We start from the raw sequence: 14,706 nt of genomic DNA, 5'->3' as shown, positions 1-14,706 counted from the left end.
TGACCATGGTAACTGACACCACAGAATGTGAAACCACAGATAAGAGGAGATTACTATACAGTTTCCTTTTACGGTGATAAAACTGTTGTGGAACTAGATAAGCCTCCCACAGGATAAGCACAATACTCTACCACGGAACTATACCCCAACCCTTAAGATGGTTAGTATTATATCGTGTAAATTTTGCCTTGAATCGAAAAACAAAGAAACAAACAAAAATACTTGCTGCCCACAGTATGGACAAAAGAGAGAAAGAGTAATAAAGAGCATAGATGAGGGTAGACATTTTTAGAAATGAAAGGGGATTGGAGGCAGCTCTTGAGAAGCGTGACACTTATGATCTGTAATGGGATCCGTAACTTCCTTCTAGATTGCTCAAGATAACTTCGTGAAGATCTACTGTACTTGACTTTTTAAGACTTCCAGAAATTAGATTTGAGTTTCTTTTGGATGTGTCTCTGTGCTGAGATAAGACTAAATATAGCTTACTTTTGCTTGGACTATATTAATATTTATTTTATAAGTTTGCTAAAGGTTAGACCTAGATTAGAGCAACAGATTCGAATGGGACCAAGTGCTTGCTCTATCACCCAGACAGAGTAAGTAGGCCCAGATCTGAAGACATCTTCCAGTTAAAACTGTAAGAAGTTAGGACTGTGTACTGTTTCCTAAAGGATCTGAAGCACAACCTACACCCTGTAACCGGAGAAGTATTTAGTTACCAGAGATGCAGTGGTAGCCAGTAATTTCAGCCTCCAATTTTGATGAAAATACTTGCCGAGACTGAACTGGCATAAACAAAGCACATTCACACCCAGCCAGCTGGACTCCATCTCAAGAATACAAGCTGAAGTACCAGAAGGTGAGGAGATTGATGCTATTTATGGGAACACTCTGCAGCCATCTCTCTATTACAGGTCTGGATGGAAAATGATGCAAAGGGATTTATAGCCCTAGAGAAAGAAGCTACCAAAATACTGCAAGCCCATGCAAATGTGGACGTTCCCTAGGAGAACCTGAAAGCCAGGGACACAAAATAGGGCAGTGGGTTTGCAAAATGAAAGAAGCAATTGGGAGAAGCAATCACCAACTCATAGACTCAGTAGGAAAGGGAAGCACTCAAAGAAATGAAAGAACAGACAGTGAAGCCAGAGAAAATAGGATGAACAGACAGAACTGGTAGAAATTATAGCAAATGTCTACAGGCATCAGAGCTGATGCTTCAGTCAAGTTCTGGATTGCTTCTTCCCAGCCCTGACCCTCACCCCTTATTTTTGTCTCCTTCCCAGCATTTGGTTTTGCTCTGTGAGGTCTTCCATCCATGTATTAGTTCATCCAACAGATTTTGATTAAGCACAATCTTTATGCCTGACCCAGGACAAACCTCTGGCCATATAGAAGTGAAGAGAACACAACTAAGGCCAGACTAAGAGCCTCAGAGGCTTTAAGCACTAAAAGACTAGGGTGTTGTCTTTTCCAAAGAAAATTCAAAATAATATGTTGTTTTTCCAAGTGATACAAACCCTTACCTATATGCTGAAATTGCTTCTTTCTAAAATTAGGAATTACAAAACTCAGATTTCATTAAAGATGAAATCTTTTCACTCTTGCTGTCTCCCTTCAGGGGTGACTAAGCTATGGACACTGCTTGCCTTTAAAAAGCTCACTGGCAGTGGGGGAGCGGGGGCGGGGACTGGAGGTGTGGCTCAGTGGTAGAGCCCTTGCCTAGTATGCATGAGGCCCTGGGTTCCATTCCCAACACAGGAAAATAATGACTTTGTGGACTTATTCACCATATACTTATACACTTGAATTAGAGGTTACTGAACTGAGTTCAAATACCAATGGAATCCAAAGGGTGAACTTTGAGGATAAGGTACCAACTTGGGGAGAGACTTGGTGGATGGAAGGTCCAGAGAAGAGCTGTATTGGAATGGGCGAAGGCCAAGTTTCTGAGATGGCTTCCACTAGCCAAAAGAATTAAATTTGAAAACAAAGAAATTGAGAGAGTTTGAAAGCTAAAAGCTGAACAATGAAAGAGTTGTTAGAATCAATGATTTTACCGAGTAGAGCTGGATTCCAAAAGTGAGGGTTAAGTAGTCGAACGAGAATACAGAAAGAGGGAAGGTAGAATTTTGGCCCTTGGGCCCAGCAACATGCTGCTTAATGATAGTATTCCCTTCAAAGTTCCTCAGCGAACCTGAGAGGTTCCTCAGCTAACCTAAATAGAATGGGTTCATGGATGGTTTAGGTAAATTTACAGCTGAGAGATGTAAAAGTTAAGTGAGGTTAGATGTGTCTAAGCTATGTCCCCGGCTTGTGGTTGTCAGTGGATTGAAGAATAAGGATTTCAAGACTTTGGGATTTTTGTACAAGTATAAACATTTCTTCAAAATCAGGGAGAGTACATAGACATTGTTTCACCTGCCTCAAAGAGTACTCTACTTCTTTGGGAACTCCCCTTCCCCATTCCAAACATAGTTATGGTAGGGTTGCCCAATCATGGCTTCTTCATTCTTCCACTACAGGGTGAACCTAACCCAGCTGGTCTCCACCCTTAATGCTCTGATTGATTCAGAGATATTCAATTTATGATAATCAGAGTTCCCTAGCTGGAAATGCTGCTCAGGTGGACTGTGGATAGATGTCTTAACTTGCAGGAAAACAGGGCTCTAGTTTAGGGGGAACAACTGAATTGTGAGGACAAAGTCCTTGTGCAGAAAGAAGCAGAGGGGAGAGCTGCAGTGCACAGGAGAGAGATCTGAAGGTGGTTCCAGTCACTCCCTTAGGGCAGCACCACATCTACCCTCCATGGTTTGGTTGCAGGAGGCAACATTCTGCTTTCTACTTTATTTATTTTGTGTTACTTCAATTTCTGTTCAAAGAGTCCTGTCCTAGGAAAGCCATCAAGCAATATTCCCTGAAGAAAATTGACTGGGAGAATTTATAAAAAGTTGTATAGGGGACTGGGGACATAGCTCAGTGGTAGAGCCCTTGCCTTGAATGTGTAAGGCCCTAGGTTCAATCCTCAGCACCCCCCCCCTCAAAATAAAAAGTTGTAAAGTTAAGATCACATACCCAATAGAATGGTTAAAATTCTAAAGACTTTCAGTACTAAATGGTGTGCTGGGCATAGTGGCATCATGGCACATCTGGGATTACCCCAGATGCTTGGGAGGCTGAGGCAGGAAGATGGCAAGTTCAAAGCCAGCAGGCGCTAAGCAACTCAGTGAGACCCTGTATCTAAATAAAATACAAAATAGGGCTGGGAATGTGGCTCAGTGGTTGAGTGCCCCTGAGTTCAATCCCTGGTAATTTGATTAAGTACAATCTTTATGCCTGAGCCAGGACAAATCTCTGTGCATACAAAAGTAAAGAGAACACAACTAAGACCAGACTAAGAGCCTCAGACTATGCTTGTGGTTATCAGTGGACTGAAGAAAAAGAATTTCAAGACATTGGGATTTTTGTACAAGTATAACAATTTCTTCAAAATTTCTGCAAGAATGTTCAGGGGGTTGGGGATGTGGCTCAGTGGTAAAGCATATGTCTAGTATGCAAAAGGCCCTAGGTTCAATCCCCAGCATCCCCAGCCTTTAATGTGGCATCAGCTTCCCCAGCAAGAGCTCTTTATTCCCAAACTGAAAGGAAACCAAATGAGATTGGCGTTTTTAAAATCGTGTATATCATGCCATGGCATAATACTCAGCAATAAAAAAGAAATGACACTGTGGTAGATCCCCAAAACATTATGTTGAATCAAAGAAGCCAGACACAAAGCAGTATGTACACTCTGTTTAATTTCACTCATATGAAGTAGAACAGGCAAAACTAACCCGTGGTGATAAAAATTAGACCAGTGGTTACTTAGGAGAGATGAAAAGGAGACACAAGGAAACTTTCTGGGGTAATACAAATGTTCTGTATTTTAATTAGGGTAGCTGCTACATTGATTAACATATTTGCCAAAACTCATCAAATTACTCACTCAAAATCTGCGCATTTTAGTGAGACCCTGTCTCAAAAAAAGGACTGAGGCTGTTGGTCAGTGATAAAGCGCCCCTGGATTCAATCCCCAATACTGCATTAAAAAAAATAAGAATATTTATATACCTATGTTTACAGCAGCATAATTCACAGTGGTCAAAATGTAGTAGCAGAATAACCAATATGATTCTGCAACATGTACACTCAGAAAAATGAGAAATTATATCCCATCTATGTATGATATATCAAAGTGCATAAATGCATTCTACTGTTATGTATGATTAATTGAAATAAAAAATTTTAAAAGGTGAAAGCCATAAAAGTGTCTATTAACAGATGAATGATTAAACAAAATGTAGTAGATACATATACTGGAATACTATACACCCCTAACTATTTAGCCCTAAAAAGAAAGAACATTCTAAAGTATGCTACAACAGGAATAAACCTTAAAGGACATTAGGGTAAATAAAAGAATCAGGTCACAAACACACACACACACACACACACAAATTATATGTTTCCACTTTTAGGAGCTCCCTGGAATAGTTAAATTCATAGATAGAGTGTAGAATGGAGGAGACCAAGGACTGGGGGGCTGGAAATAGGAAGTTATTTCAAGGGTGCTGCATTTCAAAAAGACAAGAGTTCTAGAGATGGACCGTGGGAAAGGTTGCAAAACAATGTGAATGTACTCAATATCACTGAACTATAAACAAAAGTGTTTGAAGACAATAAATTTTAAGTTATGTATATCCTACCACCATTGAGGTAAAAAAAAAGAATATTGAAAAGAAGTTGCCTATTTCCTGTTTTGCCAAGGAGGGACATGGCAAAACAACAAACCAGCCTCCACCTACTACCACCAGCATTTCATAAATGGAGAGATAATTTTGAAACAAACAAACAAACAATGTAAGAAGGACATACTCTCAGGATAAAACAACAAATAATGACATTTGGACATGTTCTCCCACATCATTCTTACTGTTTTTTATTTTACCACAGTTTAATAATAATTTTTTAAAAAACTTTTTCAATAATCACCAGTTTGGAGATCAGAGTTTGGAATGTCTACAGTACAAAGTAGGTTGATGATACCATCAGGGATAAAAACCCTGAGCCCATTAAAACATTGTTCTGATCCAATATGACATTTCCTGGACCCCAAAAGCATGCTTTCATACAGGTATAGAAGAAAATCATGTAAACATGTCTCACAAACAGCTATTGGGAGACAGAAGCCCAGAGAGGCCTCCCCACCAGAGCAAGAGCAACGTCTGGGAAATACAACATTCTCATCCTGATACATTCAAATAGGGCACTTGTGGCTCATTTGCCCCTATGTTCTCATGTGCGTGCCTTTAATGTGGCATCAGCTTCCCCAGCAAGAGCTCTTGCAACTTCAAGTTCCCAGAAGGCAGGAAGTGAAGCAACCCAAGCTAGATGCAGCCCCAAAGTTGAGTCTGTGTGGTAATGGCAAGGAAACCAGAAAAGGTAACAAGGAGCGTGAGGCTCAGTGCTACAAAGCTTGCTTAGCATGCACAAGAGCCTGGATTCAACTCCCAGCTGGGTAGGGGGAAGAGAGTAAAAAGTAACAAGTATGAAACCATAAGGAAATTCAAAGTTGATTGCAAGCTTCAATCTTTGCTATGGAGTTCCAGAAAATTCCAAGAGTCTGAACTTGCTTTATTATGACTAAGCTTTGTGAGGAACAAGGAGAATGGGCATTGAAATTGGAAATGGTCTAGGAGTTCTCAGGTTCACTTCAAATTCTTTAAGTGGTATTAAAATGCTTTATTAAATTAGCATGACAGGGCTGGGGTTGTGGCTCAGTGGTAGAGTGCTTGCCTGGCATGTGTGAGATACTGGATTCAATTCTCAGCACCACATATTAATAGATAAAATAAAGGTATATTGCCAACCAAAAAAAATTTTTAAAAAGTGACACATTTATAGCATTAGAATGCATATATTTAAAAGAAAAAAGACTGAATACTAATAAATAATACAATTTTTTAAAAATTAACATGACAATGTTCCTTAATGTATATCCAAAATGATGTATTAAAAAGAAGCTACAACTGGGGTTGTAGCTCCGTGGCAAAGCGCTTGTCTATAAGGCATGAGGCACTGGGTTTGATCCTCAGCACCATATAAAAAAAAAATTTTTTTAAAGTATTATGTCCATCCACAACTAAAAAAAAGAGGAAGAATAAGAAGGAGGAGGAAGAGCTGGGCACAGTGGCTTGGGAGACTGAGGCAGTAGGATCACAAGTTCAAAGCCAGCCTCAGCAACTTAGTGGGGCCCTAAGCAAGTTAGCAAGACCTTGTCTCAGATTAAGAGATAAAAGGAACTGGGGTTGTGGCTCAGTGGTTAAGTGGCCCTGGGTTCAATCCCCAATACCGAAAAAAAAAAATGCAGGAGGGCAAGGAATCTGATATGTTTAGACATATTTGAAAGACAGTCAACATGCTTTCAGAAAAATGGCAAATAAGTACAAAATCCTTTTTTCCCCCCAATGTTGAAGATGGAACACAAGGCATTGCACATGTTAGACAATAACTTTACAATTGAGCTATAGTTTCCAACCCACACAAAACTTTTTTATACCTCTCCATGGGGATTCCCCTTTCAATGTGCTCAAGCTTTTTTATCCTATGCCATACTATGTTCCCACAGGGATGCTCTTTTTACCCTTCCTGGGCTCTGACACTGTCCCTTGGTCATCTTCATGCCCGGACACCTTCTTCATCTGGCTCAGACACTGCACTGAGCCACCACCTCACATGAACATCGTCCTTACCCTGAGCCTCCAACTCTTTGTACTGAAGCAATCTTCAACACAGGTACTCTACTCCGATTTTGGTATATGCCCTCTTTGTTCTCCCTAGGTTCTGATACCCTTGCTAGACCTGATAACCATTTGGATGTTCTTCTCAGTTTGCTTGATGACTTTTCTTCCTTGTTCATATATGTGGGTCCTAATTTGTAATATCTCTAATTGTTTTGCCTTAGTCCTAGTTTTTCATGGATTCAAGATAAAATATATTTAATATTAAATAACTTAATATTAAATGATTAAATATATTTCTCCCAATTCCCAGTTTTTTATTCTGGAATAACTTAATTGACTAGACTTCATCATCAGATAACTTTTCAAAAAAGTTACATGTACCTGACATGAGATAAATCTTTGCATGTTTGATAGTGTTCTTTGATTGCCTTTATACATGAGTGGAAATTTAGTTGGGTATAAAATTGTTGACTCACGCTCATTTCTTCTTTGAACTCTGTAAATAATTCTCTATAATCTCTGGCATGGATCATGGCTGTGAATTAAGTTTGAACCCAGTTTTACCTCTTCCTATTACAAGTGACTTGTGGTTTTTGCCTAGAATTCTGTAAGATTATTCACTTAGTTTGTGAAGTTTAATTACTTCATGTAGCTATATCATGTTTTCATGTCTCTGTGTTAATTTTTCCTATAACACAGTGAATCCCTGAAATTTGTAGATTCTACATTTTAGCAAAGAACATCTTTTTCTTTGAATGTGTTTATTCTCTATTTGTTCTGCTTTCTACCTCAGGGATACAATATACATATATTTTAATAAGTATTTTTATATAAAATTATGGTATATTCTTGTTGTGTTTTATTCAGGTGTCATTTCTGTACCTGCAAAATTCTGTAGAGATAAGGGTAATAATTATTATTATAAGTGTGATCCAACTATAAGAATTTTTATGTTCTATCTCAGTTCAGTTCTCAGATACTAAAAACTTTGTAAATGATTTTTATTTGTGTGTATGCATGCGTGTGCTTGAAAATGTGTAGACTGATATAGGAGGCTGAGGAAAACAACATAGTAGCCAATTCCTTTTCAGAGTGCCCATACAATAATCAGAACTTTTTTTTTCTTACAGTGCTAGAGATTGCACCCATGGCCCTGTACATGCTAAGCAAGCACTCGACCAATTAAGCCACATCTTCAGCCCTATGACTAATTTTTAGTGTTTTTTGTTTGCTTGCTTTGACAGTACTGGGAATCAAACCCAGAGCTCCCACATGCCAAGCAAGGAACTTATCACTGAGCTATATCCCCTAGAACTAATATTTATTTATTTATTTACTTATTATTATTATGCTATGGATTTAACTCTGTGGTGCTTTACCACTGAGCTATACCCCCAATCCTTTTTATTTTTTATTTTGAGACAGGGTCTTTACAAGATTCTTAAGGCTTCATAAGTTTTTTCGGAGGTAGGTGGGTACCAGGGATTGAACCCAGGGGTGCTTAACCACTGAGCCACATCCCAGCTCTTTTTATTTATTTTTTTATTTTGAGACAGGGTCTCCCTAAGTTGCTTAGGACCTTACTAAGTTGCTGAAGCTGGCTTTGAACTTTTGATCCTCCTGCCTCAGTCTCTCAAGTCACTGGGATTACAGGAGTGTACCATCATGCCCAGTCCAGGCTTGTTGAGACTAGCCTTGAACTTGCAATCTTCCTGCCTCAGCCTCTGGGGTCACTGGGATTACAGGTGTGTGCCACCACACCCAGCTTTAATGTTTAACTATACAAGGCAAAGATGTAAGTACTTTACAATTGCTGGCTCATTTAATTATCATGATAACTATATAATAAGTGTTATTATACTATTAATAATGAGAAAGGTTAAACTTTAGAAAGGCTCTAAGTTGTATTATTACTAAATGGTAGAGTAGCTTTGGAATCTGAGTTTTTCAAGCCATGTCCACACAACACTGTACTTTCTCTTTCTCATGATGGGGAGTTCTAAGGGTGAAAAAGATGTGTATGCCTCCAAGGGATATTCAAAAGACAAATCTGTTGGTTCCCATGATAACATATTATTATTATTATTTTGTGGTGCTGGGGATTGAACCCAGGGCCTTGTGCATGTGAGGCAAGCACTCTACCAACTGAGCTATATCCCCAGCCCCCTCATATTATCTTTTAAAATATTTTTTAGTTGTAGATAGACACGATACCTTTATTTTATTTTTTGTTTATTTATTTTGTTTTTCTCATTTTTATGTAATATTTTAAATTTATATATGACAGCAGAATGTATTACAATCTTATTACATACATACAGCACAATTTTTCATATCTTTGGTAGTATACATAGTATAGTCACACCAATTTGTGTCTTCATACATGTACTTTGGATAGTAATGATCATCACATTCCACCATCATTAATTACCCCATGCCTGCTTCCTTCCCCTCCAACCTCTCTGCCCTATCTAGAGTTCAGGATGTGGGGGAAAAGGTACATGCATACACTGCTGGTGAGACTGCAAGTTGGTGCAGCTAATATGGAAAGCAGTATGGAGATTTCTTGGAAAATTGGGGATGGAACCACCATTTGACCCATCTGTCCCTCTCTCAATCTATACCCAAAGGATTTAAAAACAGCATACTACAGAAACATAGCCACATCAATGTTTATAGTAGCACAATTCACAATAGCTAAACTGTGGAACCAACCTAGATGCCCTTCAACAGATGAATGGATAAAAAAATGTGACATATATACACAATGGAATATTACTCAGAAATAAAAGAGAATAAAATCATGGCATTTGCAGGTAAATGGATGGAGTTAGAGAAGATAATGCTAAATGAAGTTAGCCAATTCCAAAAAAGCAAATGCCAAATGTTTTCTTTGCTTTTATTTTTATGTGGTGCCAGGGATCGAACCCAGTGCCTCACATATGCTAGGAAAGCACTTTACCACTGAGCCACAACCCCAGCCCAATATTATATTATCTTTACAGTAATATATGTTAGAATTACAAACCATATAGCCTATAAAACTTTATTTTTAAAAAAAAATATTCATTTTTTAGTTGTAGTTGGACACAATGTCTTTATTTAATTTATTTATTTATATGTAGTGCTGAGGAACCCAGGGCCTCTCACGTGCTAGGCGAGCGCTCTACCACTGAGCCACAACCCCCAACACCCAGCTTATAAAACTTTAAAAAGTAATTTTTAGCCACTGATCACCAATTTCTTTTTTCAACCTTAGATCTTTTCACTGAATGTCCCAAAAGGTACTTAAGTACCATATATTTTATTAATGAATAAATTTACTTGTGGTGCTGGGATTGAGCTCAGGAACACTCTATCACTGAGCTGCATTCCTAGCCCTGTTTCAATTTTTTAAATTTTGAGACAGGATCTTGCTAAATTGCCAAGACTAACCTTGAACTTGTGGTCCTCTTGCCTCAGCCTCACAGTGTGCCTGACTTCAAGACATATTTATGTACATTTTACAACATACACATAGGATAAATCATAGGTGCCCATAATGTAGAAATAAATCAATATACTAGGGATTCATGTTCAAGCATTTTTATTAATAAAGTGAGCTTTCAAAAGGGTTTGGAGACCAGTATTTTAGAAAGACAAATCTGAGCCCATGTAGGAATTTTAAAAAAAGAGAGGGCAGAAAGGTGAGAACCTAGGAAGGGTAGTCAGTTACTTCTGCAACACAACCTTCCAGGCCAGTGGTCAAAAGAGGCTGAATTAGGATAGAGAAATCAATTTTGAATGGAAAGGAACAAATTCAAGAGAAAGAATCAACGAGAAGACAAAAGTAGCAAGCCTTGACAACTAATGGTGAATAGAATGCAAGGAGGTATGTGTGTGTATGTATGTTGTGTATGTATATAAACCAACATATATATGCATATACGTATATCTTAACATGAAATTTAAAAGCAATAGAAATAAATTTGTAATTTAAATTTTTATTTGATTTCACAGAGGTCAAAACATTTTTGTTCCCCATATATTTGAATAAATTCCACTGTGTTAAAAAATACACGTATATTTTGGTTTAACAAGCTGTGATGCGGTGATACACAAGTGAGTTTCTAATTTTGGTTTATTTTGAAAATAGGTTTTAGTTGCCATCATAGCTGACAAAGATATTCTTGAAGTTACAAGAACTGAATGTACCAAAAATGCATTACTAAATCCTAATATTCATTTCCGTCTAATAATTATGCAAAGTTTTATTGAAACGCAGCCAATGAATTGAGTGATATTAAAGAATTATTCTTGCAGGCTAACTGAAAAGTATTGTATATGAACATCTGGGATATTAATAGGTTAAATTTTTTTTTACTTGTAGATGAACACAATATGTTTATTTAATTGTTTTTATGTGGTGTTGAGGATGAAACCCAGTGCCTCACACATGCTAGGCAAGCGCTCTACCACTGAGCTACAGCCCCAGCCCAGGTTAAAATATTTTTTCCTAGTTTTTTTAAGCTTTCAGATAAAAGTTCTTCATAAGTAATGATACCGTTATCTCATTTTCTGGAATAAGACCGTTATGGAAACATTTCTAGGGATGCATTTTCAAAATGCTTTCTCAATAAATAGAATTTCTTTGAAAAGCAGTTACTTTTCATTCATTATTGAACTCTGCTATTTCCATAAAGGTACTGACTATATATATTTATTATTTTAAAATCATCAATTTTGTGTTGTTTTGTTTTTGGTGCGTGTGTGTGGTGCTGGGGATTAAATCCAGTGCCTCTGGAATAATAGGTAAGCTCTCTAGCACAGAGCCACATCCCTGGACCAGTAGCATAGTTTCTGAAGTCATTTGTCATAACAGAAAAGGTCAGAAATCTTTAGACACTGGTATTTTTACAAGCCAAAAAATGTGTAGTTCATCTTTTCAGTTGACAGTTCTCTTAAGTCCTTTACCCCCAAATGATCTATGAGGCTGTTGGATACAATTAATTTTTATGGTAGCTTCTCATCTCCTAGCACAGTATATTCTTCTTTCTTTTTTATCTTTTTTGGTGTGGGGTCTTGCATATGCTAAGGATATATTTTCAACCACTGAATTACAAACTCAGCCCCTGATTCTGTTATTTAAAGGTCATTTGTGTGTGTGTGTGTGTGTGTGTGTGTTTTCTTTTTGTTAGTTTGTTTTTATAAAAATATTCTTAATGACAACCTGCAGCACATTTCTGCAATTCCTCTCAGGAGACTTCTCTTACCCTTGATGACAAGTGACTCATGGACAGACAAGGTGACTGCCAGTATCACTCCATAGATGAGAAATCAGTAAAGTTCAATAATTTAAATGTGTGTGTGTGTGTGTGTGTGTGTGTGTGTGTGTGTGTGTGTGTATAAGTTCTAATATATCTTCTGTCGCCCAGGGCTGCATCTTCTGCATATTCAGGGACAAGCACACATTCCACCTTTAGAAATCATTGTCCTAAGCACCTCTATGAACCTCTATGATCCTTTCATTCTCCTGCCAGCAAACCTTTGTTATCTTTATGGCCCATGTCTCCATTGATAAAACCCAAATTCTTTTTATTTTTTATTTTTTTTGATACTAGGAATTGAACCCAAGGAGCACTTAACCACTGAGTTACATTACCAGACTTTTTTATTTTTTATTTTGAGACAGCATCTCTCTGCATTGCCCAGGCTGATTTTCAAACTTGTGATCAATCCTCCTGCCTCAGCCCTCGAAATGGCTGGGATTACAGGAATGCATCACTGCACCAGGCCAAACTCTGTCTTTCTTGATAACACCCCTCTCTCAATTCTCTCCCAAGCACCTCTATGATCCTTTCACTGCCCTGCCAACAAACCTTTGTTATCACCAGGTATGGTGGTGCATGTCTATAATCCCAGCAACCGGGGAGGCTAAGGCAGGAGGATTGCAAGTTTGAGGTCAGCCTCAGCAATTTAGTGAGACTCCGTCTCAAAATAAAAAAATTAAAAAGGGCTGAGGATGTGGCTCAGTAGTTAAGGAGCCCTGGGTTCAATCTCTGGCACCAAATAAATAAATAAACCTTGTTATCTATCCATTTTCCATTTATCCTTTGAAAAAGCCAAACTCTCTTTTTTTTTTTTTTTTTTTAAAGAGAGAGTGAGAGAGGAGAGGAGAGAGAATTTTTTTTTAATATTTATTTTTTAGTTCTCGGCGGACACAACATCTTTGTTGGTATGTGGTATTGAGGATCGAACCCGGGTCGCACGCATGGCAGGCGAGCGCGCTACCGCTTGAGCCACATCCCCAGCCCCCCAAACTCTCTTTTTTGATAACATTCCTTCCCCAGTTCTTTCTGCCTCCTCCCTAGCACTGCCCATCCTTCAGACTTGGGGACTGGCTCTGCTTCTGAGCAGAGGGATCAATCTGTGTGTGTGTGTGTGTGTGTGTGTGTGTGTGTGTGTGTGTGTGTGTGTGTGTGTAAGTTCTAATATATCTTCTGTAGCCCAGGGCTGCATCTTCTGCATATTCAGGGACAAGCACACATTCCAATCTCAGCAATTCACTCTTTGACTTAATTAAGCCAGCCTTTCTGCTGGTTATAGGCTGATCCTAGAATCTTTGCTCCCTGGACAGATTTTCCTGCCTTGTGCCCTCAGTTTCTCAGTGTTTGGGGTTGAGTCCCAGGCTAAATAATAATAAAAGCAAACACATCAACCCTTACTCCTTGCCTAACATTGTTCTGAGTGCTTTATATATATGTTCACTTCTTTGATTCCCATAACTCTGTGAGATAATACTATTTAAATTTTATAGAAGATGAAACTGAAACAGGGGTTAGGTACATAAGTTTCCCAGAGTTACTAACTATAAGTTATGAAGGAAAATAGGTAAATGGGTTTGACTTTTGGTGCTCCAAGTGCAGAGCCTCTCACTCTGGGCTGTACTAGCCTGCTTCATGCCAGCTGGCCATGCCCATTATGGTAGGGGCAGAAAAGCACTTCTAAGCCAAGCAGCTTTCAGCCAACAGCATAGCCAAGTTCAATATGACACAGTGCTGCTCTGGGGGTGGATCAGATACTCAAGTTCAAAGACCCTGGCACTGACTGGGAGCTGAAATATGAAAAAAGACTGGGAGCCATAGGTGGTTTGAAAGCTAGAGGGGAAAACAGAGATTGGTTGATTCCAAAGAAAAAAGACCTGGCAGCCAAGAAATAGGCTGACAGAAAAGATAAATAATAGCTTTTGTGTGTGTGTGTATGTGTGTGGTACTGGGTATTGACCCAAGGAGCCCTCTACCACTGAGCTACATCTCCAACCCTTTTTATTTTTCATTTTGAGACAGGGTCTCGCTAAGTTGCTTAGGTTCTTGTTATGTTGCTGAGGCTGGCTTTGAACCTGAGATCCTCCTACCTCAGCCTCTCAAGTGGCTAGGATTACAGGTTCGTATCACCCTACCCTGCAACATGGATGAATCTTACATATATCATGCTAAGTGGTGAAAGAGGTCAGATACAAAAGACCACATATCATGTGATTTTATTTATTTATGTACCAGAGATTGAACCCAGGTGTGCTTAACCATGGAGACACATCCCTAGCCCTTTTTACTTTTTTATTTTGAGACAGGGTCTCGATGAATTACTTAGGGCCTTGCTAAATTGCTGAGGCTGGCTTTGAACTTTTGATCCTCCTGCCTCAGCCTCCCAAGTCAATGTGATTACATTTTGAATATGATGTTTGGAATAAGCAAATCCAGAAAGGAGATTAGTGATTTCCAGAGGTGAGAAGTCTGGGAGAAAACAGGGAGTGACAGCTAAGGGTTTCTTTTGAGGTAATAAAATGTCTGAAATTAGATAACAGTTGCATAATTCTGTGAATATATTTAAAAACATGGAATTGTACACTTTAACAGGGTAAATTTTATAATAACTACATCTC

The 14,706-nt window shown here is 38.5% G+C and overlaps 1 non-coding gene across 1 annotated transcript; it reads left to right on the top strand.

Annotated features, from left to right (window-relative positions):
- The first annotated feature begins 3,520 nt into the window (after positions 1–3,520).
- On the top strand, positions 3,521–3,592 carry Trnat-agu (transfer RNA threonine (anticodon AGU)). Its single transcript has one exon. It is a non-coding gene; the product is annotated as a tRNA-Thr (tRNA).
- The last annotated feature ends 11,114 nt before the right edge of the window (positions 3,593–14,706 follow it).

The sequence above is a fragment of the Ictidomys tridecemlineatus genome, chromosome 3, assembly GCF_052094955.1.
Source record: "Ictidomys tridecemlineatus isolate mIctTri1 chromosome 3, mIctTri1.hap1, whole genome shotgun sequence".
Lineage (NCBI taxonomy): Eukaryota > Metazoa > Chordata > Mammalia > Rodentia > Sciuridae > Ictidomys > Ictidomys tridecemlineatus.
This window is presented reverse-complemented; position numbering and strand designations above follow the sequence as displayed.